At 37.1% G+C, this 10,961-nt stretch overlaps 1 long non-coding RNA gene across 1 annotated transcript; it reads right to left on the reverse strand.

Annotated features, from left to right (window-relative positions):
* Positions 1 to 1,998: 1,998 nt before the first annotated feature.
* Positions 1,999 to 10,519, reverse strand: LOC135203358 (uncharacterized). The gene is made up of 3 exons (XR_010311933.1): positions 10,401 to 10,519; positions 5,682 to 5,843; positions 1,999 to 2,074 (listed from the first exon to the last, which is right to left on the reverse strand). It is a non-coding gene; the product is annotated as an uncharacterized LOC135203358 (long non-coding RNA).
* Positions 10,520 to 10,961: the final 442 nt, after the last annotated feature.

Consider the following 10,961-nt stretch of genomic DNA (forward strand, 5'->3'; position numbering starts at 1 on the left):
AACAGACTCCTACTTTTCGTCTATTCCCAAGGCTTGTGCTAGACTTAGACCTTCCTTAAGGCCTACTTCAGTGTCATGGTTTCTGAATGATGTTCTAAAACTGGCTTCAGATACAGATAATACGACATGTTCATTCATAATGCTCTTAAGAAAAACATTATTTTTATTAAGCCTGGCTTCAGGAGCTAGAATTTCAGAACTGTCGGCGCTATCCAGAGATTCGGGTCATGTAGAATTTCTCCCCTCAGGAGAAGTTCTGCTTTCTCCGGATCGCAGCTTTTAGCAAAAATGAGGATCTTTTGTTGAGGTGGGAACCATGGAAAGTCATTCCCCTTCCCCAAGACCTTTCTCTTTGTCCAGTGATGACCTTGCGAGCCTTTCTGTCTAGGACATCCTCCTCCTCTTCGGGTCCCCTCTTTAGGAGAGAAAAAGGTGGTACCTTATCAATTAAAGGTATAAGGCAACAGATCCTCTACTTTATTAAACAGGCTAACCCTGAATCTTTCCCTAAGGCACACGATGTCAGGGCAGTGGCCACCTCAATTTGTAACTTAATTTTTCAACATATGAACTTTTGTGATGATTTGAAAAAATATACTGGATGGAAATCGCCAACAGTATTTAAGCGTCACTACTTGAAGTCTTTGGAATCTCTGAAATTTTCAGCAGTGGCAGTGGGAAACATAGTTTCCCCTGACTCTGCCCAGTAGTATAGTTGAAGATCCAGATCTCCTTTCTACCTACCTTACCTAACATTTTGTCTAGCCTACCATATTGCTCTACACTTCGTCTCGAGCCTTAGCTGCTCTAATGATTGCTTGGTGGTGTGTCCCTTATTTCTATGCTAGGGTCACCCACAATGTTTGTATATATTTATCATTATGAGTGTGGTCCCCTTATTTTTATGCTAGGGTTCCACACTCTCATTTATCAATGGTTTGTTGCCTTATGGCTTTGTATTTATGAATTCATTAAGTGTGTTGTTTAATGTTATTTTCCCACACACTTGTTAATTTACATATTCATACTTGTAACTTGTTTAAATACTTTTTGTAAATATTTTATAGCTGTAAGTTACATTTATTTTGTTATCCCTTACTCAGAAATTGTCTGAAGTCTCTGTATGAATATTCCAATTTTATTTCAATTATGTATTTTAGTTAAGTTTTGAGTTTTATTGAGACCCTCTGTACTTCTTCAATCTTGTGCTAATTCTCTGGTACTATTTCGCGCAGCGACACAAACTGAGCCCAGAAAAAGGATTTTGACATAGGAAAAATCTATTTCTGGCGATTGGTTCGTGTCGCCCAGCGAAATCCCACCTCTTCACAACCCTTCGCCCCAAGATTGATTGCTAACTTCAGGGATGGCCACCAGGAGCGCGGCAGTCGGCTTGGTGTGGGTTGCAGTAGTAGTAGTTGCCGCCCCGCTGCTGTGGGTCGGCTCTCTCTTGAGGGAGTTTGTTTTTTTGTGGGAAATTTCTAAATGGGAAGAAGTTCGTGGTAGTGGTCTCACTCGCCCTAGTTACCATACCGACACCCTTCTTTTATTTTGGGTGAGCGAGTCAGTTATACTGACCTCTTCTTTATTTTGTTTATTCTCTGGTATTTGTTAGCTCATTTACCTAAGAAATAATGAACTAAAGGATTATTTCGCTGAGTGACACGAACCAATCGCCCAGAAATAGATTTTTCCTACGTCAAAATCCTTTTGTTAAGACCGAAGGTTTGTTTGCGTATGAACAAAGCGATATGATGTTTGAAAAACCTCACCAAATAGCTTACTATATTTATGATGATTCATAAATGCTACTGCTACAAAAAGATTATGCTAAGTTTCTTGTACGTAACTACATAATATTATTCATATGACAATAAAAACAATATTTTGAAGGTAGATAAGGAAAAAATCTACATTATCCAGTATACTAAGTGTGCTAAACCACTATACAGTGGCATCATATATTAAATGCAGTATTTTTAAAAAAAATATTAAACCAACCTTTATCTAGTCTAGGAGGGGGTCGATATTTGTAACCTGGTTGACTCCAAAACACAGGAACAGAACCACGTAACTGAAAAATAAAAAATAAAAATCGCTTAGTATTTTACATATGGAATTTGAACAGTACATCCAGTTTGTAATAAGACAAACTAATCATAATATCATTATAAAAAAAATTATATATATTATCACCTTTTGCTCTACTTTGTTTCGTATTTGAACAACCAAAATAGGTAGTTCTAAGCATTTTTAGAGGGGTTTTAAGTATTCGTGGATTTGCGCAATTTGTAGGGGGTGGTATCCATCCACCGCGAATCCAGGGGTCCACATGACGTATATATGTATGTAAACACACATATATATATATATATATACAGTAGAACCCTGGACCTCGATGTTAATTCGTTCCAAAACAAGCTACGAAATGCAATTTAATCGAGATCTGAATGAATTTTTCCCATAAGAAATAATTGAAAATGGATTAACCCTTTAACGTCGATTGGACGTATTAAACGTCGATATAAATTGTCTGTTGGGTGCCGATTGGACATATGGTACGTCGATATAAAAAAATGTTTTTTTTTAATTCGCGGAAAAATAGTTATAGGCCTACTAGGCAAAAACTTTTGAATCACGCGCCTTGGGGGATGCTGGGAGCTCACGGATCAAGGCGTTGTTTTGTTTACAATCGTTACCCAGGCGCGCAAGTGCGAATTTCTTTCTTTCCGCACTAAAAATCATCCGTGACACATCTCAGAAATTATTTCGTCACTTTGACATAATTTTTGCACCATTTTATATTAGCCGTTACATGGAGTATTATATATGAAAATGTGCCCAATTTCATGTAGAATACAACAACAAACAACTCATGGTTGTAGTTTTTATAAGTTTTTAAATATTTTCATATAAATAATAAGTGCCAAAATTTTAACCTTTGGTCAACTTTGATTCTACCGAAATGGTAAAAAAACGCTATTGTAAGCTAAAACTCTTATATTCTAGTAATATTCAATCATTTACCTTCATTTTGCAACAAATTGGAAGTCTCTAGCACAATATTTTGATTTATGGTAAATTTATGAAAAAAACTTTTTCCTTACATCCACGTGGTAACTCTTCCGAAAAAATCATAAATTTTTTCGTTTGATTGTCGTAATGTTTGCACCATTTTAAATGAGCCGTTACATAAAGTTTTATATATGGAAATGTGTGCAATTTCATGTAGAATACAACAAATAAACAACCCATGGTTGTAGCTTTTATCATTTTTGAAATATTTTCATATAAATAACGATAAGTGCCAAAATATCAACCTTCGGTCAACTTTGATTCGACCGAAATGGTAAAAATACGGAATTGTAAGTTAAAACTCTTACATTTTAGTAATATGCAAACATTTACCTTTATTTTGCAACAAATTGGAAGTCTCTAGCACAATATTTCGATTTATGGAGAATTTAAGAAAAAAAAAAAGCATTTTCCTTACGTCCACGCAGTAACTCTTCCGAAAAAAATCAGAAATTTTTTCGTCCGATTGTCGTAATGTTTGCACCATTTTAAATTAGCCGTTACATAAAGTTTTATATATGGAATTGTGCAAAATTTCAAGTAGAATACAATTAAAAACAACCCATGTTGTAGCTTTTATCAGTTTTGAAATATTTTCATATAAATAACAATGTGCCAAAATATCAACCTTCGGTCAACTTCAACTCGATCGAAATGGTAAAAAACGCAATTGTAAGCTAAAACTCTTACATTCTAGCATTCTAGTAATATTCAATCATTTACCTTTATTTTGCAACAAATTGGAAGTCTCTAGCACAATATTTCGATTTATAGTGAATTTATAAAAAAAAAAAAACATTTTCCTTACATCCGCGTGGTAACTCTTCTGAAAAAAATCAGAAATTTTTTTGTCCGATTGTCGTAATGTTTGCACCATTTTAAATTAGCCGTTACATAAAGTTTTATAAATGAAAATGTGGGCAATTTCATGTAGAACACAATAAAAAAAACCCATGGTTGTAGCTTTTATCAGTTTTGAAATATTTTCATATAAATAACGATATAGAAAAAATTTGTCCTTCGGTCAACTTTAACTCGACCGAATTGGTCGAAAACTGCAATTGTAAGCTACAACACTTACAGTCTAGTAATATTCAATCAATTACCTTCATTTTGCAACAAACGGGAAGTCTCTAGCACAATATTTCGATTTATTGTGAAGTTTTAAAACAGCTTTTTTTACGTCCGAACGTTACGAATTCATGCATCATTTTATGATAATATTTTCTCTGTGTTGCCTTGATCGTTTTACAATGTGTTATATACAAAAATGATCGCAATACAACAAAAAAAATTAACTTGTTAACTTTAACCGTTTTGCTCACAGCGCTATTTGTATACAATTATATATGAAAACTTTTTTGCACTGTCATATATCCCAATATTTATAAATGATAATGATATTTTTTCCATTTCTGATGGTTGGGTACTAAATTTCATGCAATGACATAAAAAGGAGCTGAAAATGAACTCTTAATCTTGAAAACTAAGCGTGCTGATTTTTTGAAAAAAACATTTTTTCCGCTTCGGCGCTCATTTGCGAACGCCGCCGGCATATGGGAGAAGATTGTTAAAATACCGCTTCGGCGTTTAAGGGTTAACCCGTTCTTGACCACCAGTTATTACCCTAACCTTGCCTTTTTATACAAAACATTAAACATAAATACAAATAAATTACAATTAACAAAGTTCAGTGTTGAATAACATACCGTGTTTGACGCACTTTTTTCATTTTTAAATATGTAATGTTAGTAAAATAACTGCCCTACGTACGCCCAATTTGGCCATATTACCAATGGTTGATTGACTGCCATAGGCTAGGCTAGGTACGTAGTATGTACTGTATGGGGTAGGCATAATTATTGTTGCTAATAATAAAACATTGAAAATCAAGGCTAATTCTTACACAAAATTAATAAAATATTAAAAATATGCTAAATCATGTCTGTCTGTTATCATAAACTTAATAAAATTCCCTAAGTTACATTGATACCTAGTGGCTTGAGCATACATCAAAAACCATCATACAGAGTCTACTGGGATAATGTATACAAAATCACTTTAATATATAGGCAGTCCCCGGGTTACGACTGGGGTTCTGTTCTTGAGACGTGTCAAGCCGAAAATTATTGTATGCCGGAATATCATAAAAAATCCTAAGAAAACCTTACTTTAAATGCTTTGGGTGCATTGAAAACTATGTAAACTGCATTCTCATTGCATTTTTCATCAAAAAAACCTTCAAATATTGATTATTTTGCATTTCTGGTGTCATATTTCATCTGCCAGATGAGCTTTGTAGACATCGTAACCCTGGAAAAAATTTCTGATGAATATAACTGAAAAGCGCCTTAACCTCAGAACGTTGTAAGCCGAACCAATCGTAACCCGGGGACTGCCTGTATCTTTTAATATGCGTTATGATATTAATTTTTTTTTTTTTCATAAAATAGCCTTGTAAACTAGGGAGCACTTTTCATAGCTGCTTTCATTATTAGGAGTTGTGTAAATTAGGGCTTTTGATTACCCTTCTTGATGGTCTTCACCAAATAGTGAATGAAAATATTAGAAAGAAGAAAATTGAATAAAAGTCACTGCATAAATACCTGTATAAATGCAACTCGATGATGAGAATAAGAAATAATCTGTTCGGTTTCTACATAATTGGCAACCTTTCCGTCTTCATCCACTCCCCGCCTTTTATACCTTGTCCCACAGCGAAACCGACTTCTTCTAGATATTAAGGTCAAAACATAATGGTCTAACTTCTGCAAGTAAAAACATTAAACTTTACAAGGTACTAGTTATTACTATTAATGTTATTTCACTCTCAGAAAGGCAATTTATACATCAAAAATAAGACAAAAAAGAAATTTCAGCACATTATCCTGCAATTTTAAGGCCTTTTCTCATAGTACTTCAAGCACCACAAGCCATAATGGTTTATAAATGCTTTCCAGTTTTTATATTGTCTTCTGGGCAACATTAGAGAGAACCATGGGGCATCCTCATCTCATTTTGGATTCAACAAACCATGTGAAGGGCTAAAAATTAAACAATGAAAAAGGATTAACTTGAGAACACCACTTTGTACCAGCCAGCTATTGTCTGGGCTACACACGTCTTGCTAAATGACACAGGTTTCTCCCTCATTGCTTGGCTGACTTCATCCTGCATCAGCTTTTTGTAACTAATGTTGAATCATCCATGAGGCAGCCTCTCAGTATTTCTGGGTGGCCTCTTTCTTAACCCTACTAATGGGACTGATGGATTATTAATGAACTCTAGAAAAGTTTATCAATCCATTCAGTTGATTTTCTTTTGCCTTCATAGCCAAATTACCTTTTGGGCATGCTGACAGGTAGAAGTGTTACAGCAACCAGTTACAAAAAATTTTGTTCAAGTAATGCCAATCTGAGCCATTAAGTTTATGATAAAATTGCTCTTGCCAACTTAAGTCAATGCACAAGTCTTCTCTGCATGGGTTTTTGCGAAGCCATTCTCTTATTCAAGGCAAATATACATATAGGAGCTACAATAAATAAAAATGCAAACTGTATCCCTTTGTCTGTCAGCTCTTGAACTGTTACCCAAAGGCTAAAGGCAAAGATACCAAAGAGAATGTATAATAGTGGAGTATGGCAAGGGAGAATTATGCTGAAATCATACCTCAAACTTCTATGATTAAAGAATGTATAAATGTCCTTTCTGGGCACTATAGTATAGGTAATTTAACATAGACAATTAGCATGAGTATAAATATCAAAAGGCATATTTTACTTGCTAATATAAGCAAACTTGACAATTTACATCAGCAGAAATAGTACTTAATACTAAAACTAAAGAATTGCCAGCTGTCTTATTCCTTTGACGATACGTACTGGCTTTGCATGCACAATAAAGCCTTGGTAAAAATGACAAATTTTTAACCAATTTGTATTTTTCATAACTAACAAACCTGAGGTCTTAACATTAGGATAATACTAGCACCAAGCTGGAAACCGGTAGAATTAAAATTAAACCCGTGAGATCCAGGGACTACTGACATCTATACCAGGTCACGGGGCATGTATTACCCAGAATGCCCTTGGCGTCCTGTGACCCGCCAGTTACTCTCCCAACCCAGTTTAGACCGCTAGAGGGGTGGTTCGAGGTGGGCCTTTAACTGTTAAGACCTCAGGTTTGTTAGTTATGAAAAATACAAATTGGTTAAAAATTTGTCATTTGTTCATATACGAAACAAACATTCGGTCTTAACATTAGGATAGACTTACTTATTGGAGGGAGGTAAGTCTATAACTGACTGGGAGTTTGCCACCTTTGTCAATTTCTGAATAGTAGGAGTATTCCAAGACAATGGACTATCAACCCTTGAACCAAAGATATATGAGAATCTATTGGTTTCCCTCACTGGGTGCTCGTACGATGCCATGGTTTATTACATTACAGAAGATGAAGAACACTCCATGCTCCTAAACCACTCCTGTCCCTTGTGTCTGGATCTATTATCACCCCTCTTTTTCCCTATAACCGAGAGGAGTGTGTTGCTACTGATAAGTATACTATACTCTAGATTATCTTTATAGTATGGATGACCACATCACCTGCATCTAGTCCGTTCCAGTTTATGAAGGTACTCTCCTTCATACTGCCCGTAGGTAAAGGAGTAGAAAGAAAGTAGTAAAGAAGAAAGACCAGTCATCTCATTCATTCTGCTTTCATACCTTCATCTTAGAATAGAGACAAACTGACCCGCCAGGGGTACCGGATGAGCCATACCACTTGCTGGGCCGCAACCACTGGACCCAAGGAAAAAGTGTCCAAGGATCTATGGGCAACATCTTATAAATAAAAAGAAGTGAAAGTTGTTTGGCTTTGCCAAATACCAGCTTTCAGAATTCCCTCCACAGACATATTCTTCTTGAATGCCAAAGAAGCGCTCAAGCCCCTGATGTCATGAGCTTTAGCCCTCTCCTGGCTATTTGACCCTCTGTCTTCTGTCATGTATGCATTCCTGATCGTTTCTCTTAGCCAAAACGATATTGTATTCCTGGACACTTTTCGTTCTGTCCTGTACTTACGAACAGCCTCCAGCACCCCGGCCTGAGGTGCCTTGTCCTCCTTAATACTCTCTTAGTACCCTGACGGGAAACAGAAGTATCTCTTCTTTGTCACTGTCTACAAATTCTGCCAGAGAAGATATGGAAAAGGAGTCTAATCTGCCGTCCGCTAATGATGGGTTTTGAGTTTTGGCTACAAATTCTGGAACAAATTCAAATACCATTGACTTTCCTCTCGAATGCTTTACGACATGACAGGCCATGCAGTTCCCCCACCCTTTTGGTTGAGGCTAGGGCCAATAAGAAGACTGTCTTCAGAGTCAGGCTCCTATCTGTGGACTGCCTTAATGGTTCGTAGGGGGGTTTTGTAAGACTACTAAGTACCATGGTCAAATCCCAATCTGGGGCTTTTAGTTCCTTTGGCGAACAGGACTGCTCAAAACTCTTCATTAGCATAGCCAGCTCCCACGAAGACGAAATGTCCACTCCTTCCATGCGTAAGACCGAGGCTAGAGCAGCCCTGTACCCCTTTACAGCAGATACCGACATATGCCTTTCCGTCCTGAGATATATCAGAAAGTCTGTGTTGCTTCTTTCTGAGAAAAACCTCTCGCTCGCAGGAGATGCTTGACAGTCTCCATCCGTGCAGTGATAGGGATTTCACCGACTGGTGGTACCTCTCCAAGTGCGGTTGACATAGAAGGTTGTTCCATGGAGGTAACTCTCTCAGCACGTCTATTAGGAGTTCCAACAGGTCCAGAAACCATTCTGCCTTCGGCCATAAAGGAGCTACCAGAGTCATCTTGAGGTTCTGACACCGCATTACCTTGTTCAGAACCTGACGGATTAGACAAAATGGAGGAAATGCGTAAACGTCCAGATTGTCCCATGGGTGTTGCTGCGCTTCTGCTACTGCCTCTACATCTGGGACTACTGAACAATACACTTCCAACTTTTTGTTGTACCTGGTTGTGAATAGGTCTATGATCAGCCTTTCCCACAGTATGAGCATTCTGTCCACTACCTGTTGATGCAAGGACCACTCTGTTCCCAAGATCTGATCCCTCCGGCTCAACTTGTCGGCCACTATGTTTCTTTTTCCCGGAATATATCTGGCCCTGATGTCTACTAAGTTCTCTACAGCCCACTGATGAAGTTGAACTGTCACCACATGTAACTGCCGAGATACAAAGCCTCCTTGCTTGTTTACGTAAGTTACTACTGTGGTGTTGTCTGACATCAATACCACTGATTGCCCCTTCACCCTCTCCCGGAATTCCTGAAGTGCTAGAAATGCTGTTTTTAACTCCAACACATTTATATGGAGTTCTCTGTCCTCGCCACTCCATTTTGCTGAAATCATCAGCTCCTCCAAAAGCAGGCAACGAAACATATGGAGCAGTCTGGTGTATTGCCAATACAAAAGAAGCCGAAAACGCTTGGTCATCCAAAGATGGCATCGTCTCCTTTCTCTTGTGCTGGTCTTTCTCATAAAACTTCCTCCACTGTTCCACCGACCAACCACGACAAACTGAACAAGGATTAGTAATAGTACAAATGTTTTCTCTGCACCTACTACACGTTGGATGAGGATCTGTCGACACCGAAGTTGAAAATCTTGGACAAGGAAACCCACTCATCCAGGGCATTTCCTTTGTCTCTTCCGAGACCCGAAAGTTCCCGTTGGTAAAGCAAAAATCTCCATCTCACAATGTACACACACCTATCAGATCACACCCACACTGAGAACAGCCAGAGAAAGAAAAATTAAAAAGAAAAATTAAAGAGTGAAATGAATAAAATCGGGCAAACTAAAACCAGCTTTAAAACAGATAGAAAGTAATCACATCCTGTCTTAAAGGCGGTAGGAAAGTAACTGGCAGGTCACGGGACACCGAGGGCATTCTGGGTAACACATGCCCCGTGACCTGGTATAGATGCCAATAGTCTCTGGATCTCACAAGTTTAATTTTAATTCTACCAGTTTCCAGCTTGGCACTATATTATCCTAATATTAAGACCGAAGATTTGTTTCGTATATGAACAACTAGATATCTGGAGGTCTCCCATTAAAAGAGTAAAAATATTCTGTTGTTAATATTAGGATTGAAGAACACTAACTACCAGCATGTGAAAACTCGTGAAGTATATGTAAGTATAAGTAAAAGATGTTAGGGAATTGCACAGAAAGAGCCCTAAAAGTTTACAATCCTGTTACATGAGAAATATCCAAAAAAAATGTATTCCAAGTACTACATGACTTACTGTTCTATCGGAACTGTCCTCAGGAGAAGACACAGAAACACCAGGATCTAAAGGTACAGCATTTATTTGTACAAAACCTTGAATAACAGGCACTATCCAAACATCAAAACCAGGAGCCTGTAAAAAAAAATTATTGGATTATTATCTTTAGCATAAACTTGCCAGTATTATTTACATATAAAGCATACAATCTCATTCAATATCAATCATTAATATTTTAATACCAAATTAAAAATTATTTTAAACTTTTCAATAATCATGTACATTGGGTCATCGCTTAGTTGCTATTGTACTTTTGTTTGCAGATCTGATGAAGGGGGAAATTAAAAATAGGAAAGAATTTATAAAAGAATTATGGCATTATAGAGACAAAAACTTGAAAACACACAAACAAAGGAAGAATAAAATCAGCAAGGGAGCCGTTTCAAGGACAATTCCCTTCTACTACTACTATTAATAGTTGTGAGCAATGTTCGTTTGGATAGTTTTAAGTTGCATTAAGTGCATGTGTAACATCAATCAACATAGGCTAGGCTGGATCAATGGTGGGCACCCATATAA

Source organism: Macrobrachium nipponense, chromosome 36 (genome assembly GCF_015104395.2).
Source record: "Macrobrachium nipponense isolate FS-2020 chromosome 36, ASM1510439v2, whole genome shotgun sequence".
NCBI classification, from domain to species: domain Eukaryota; kingdom Metazoa; phylum Arthropoda; class Malacostraca; order Decapoda; family Palaemonidae; genus Macrobrachium; species Macrobrachium nipponense.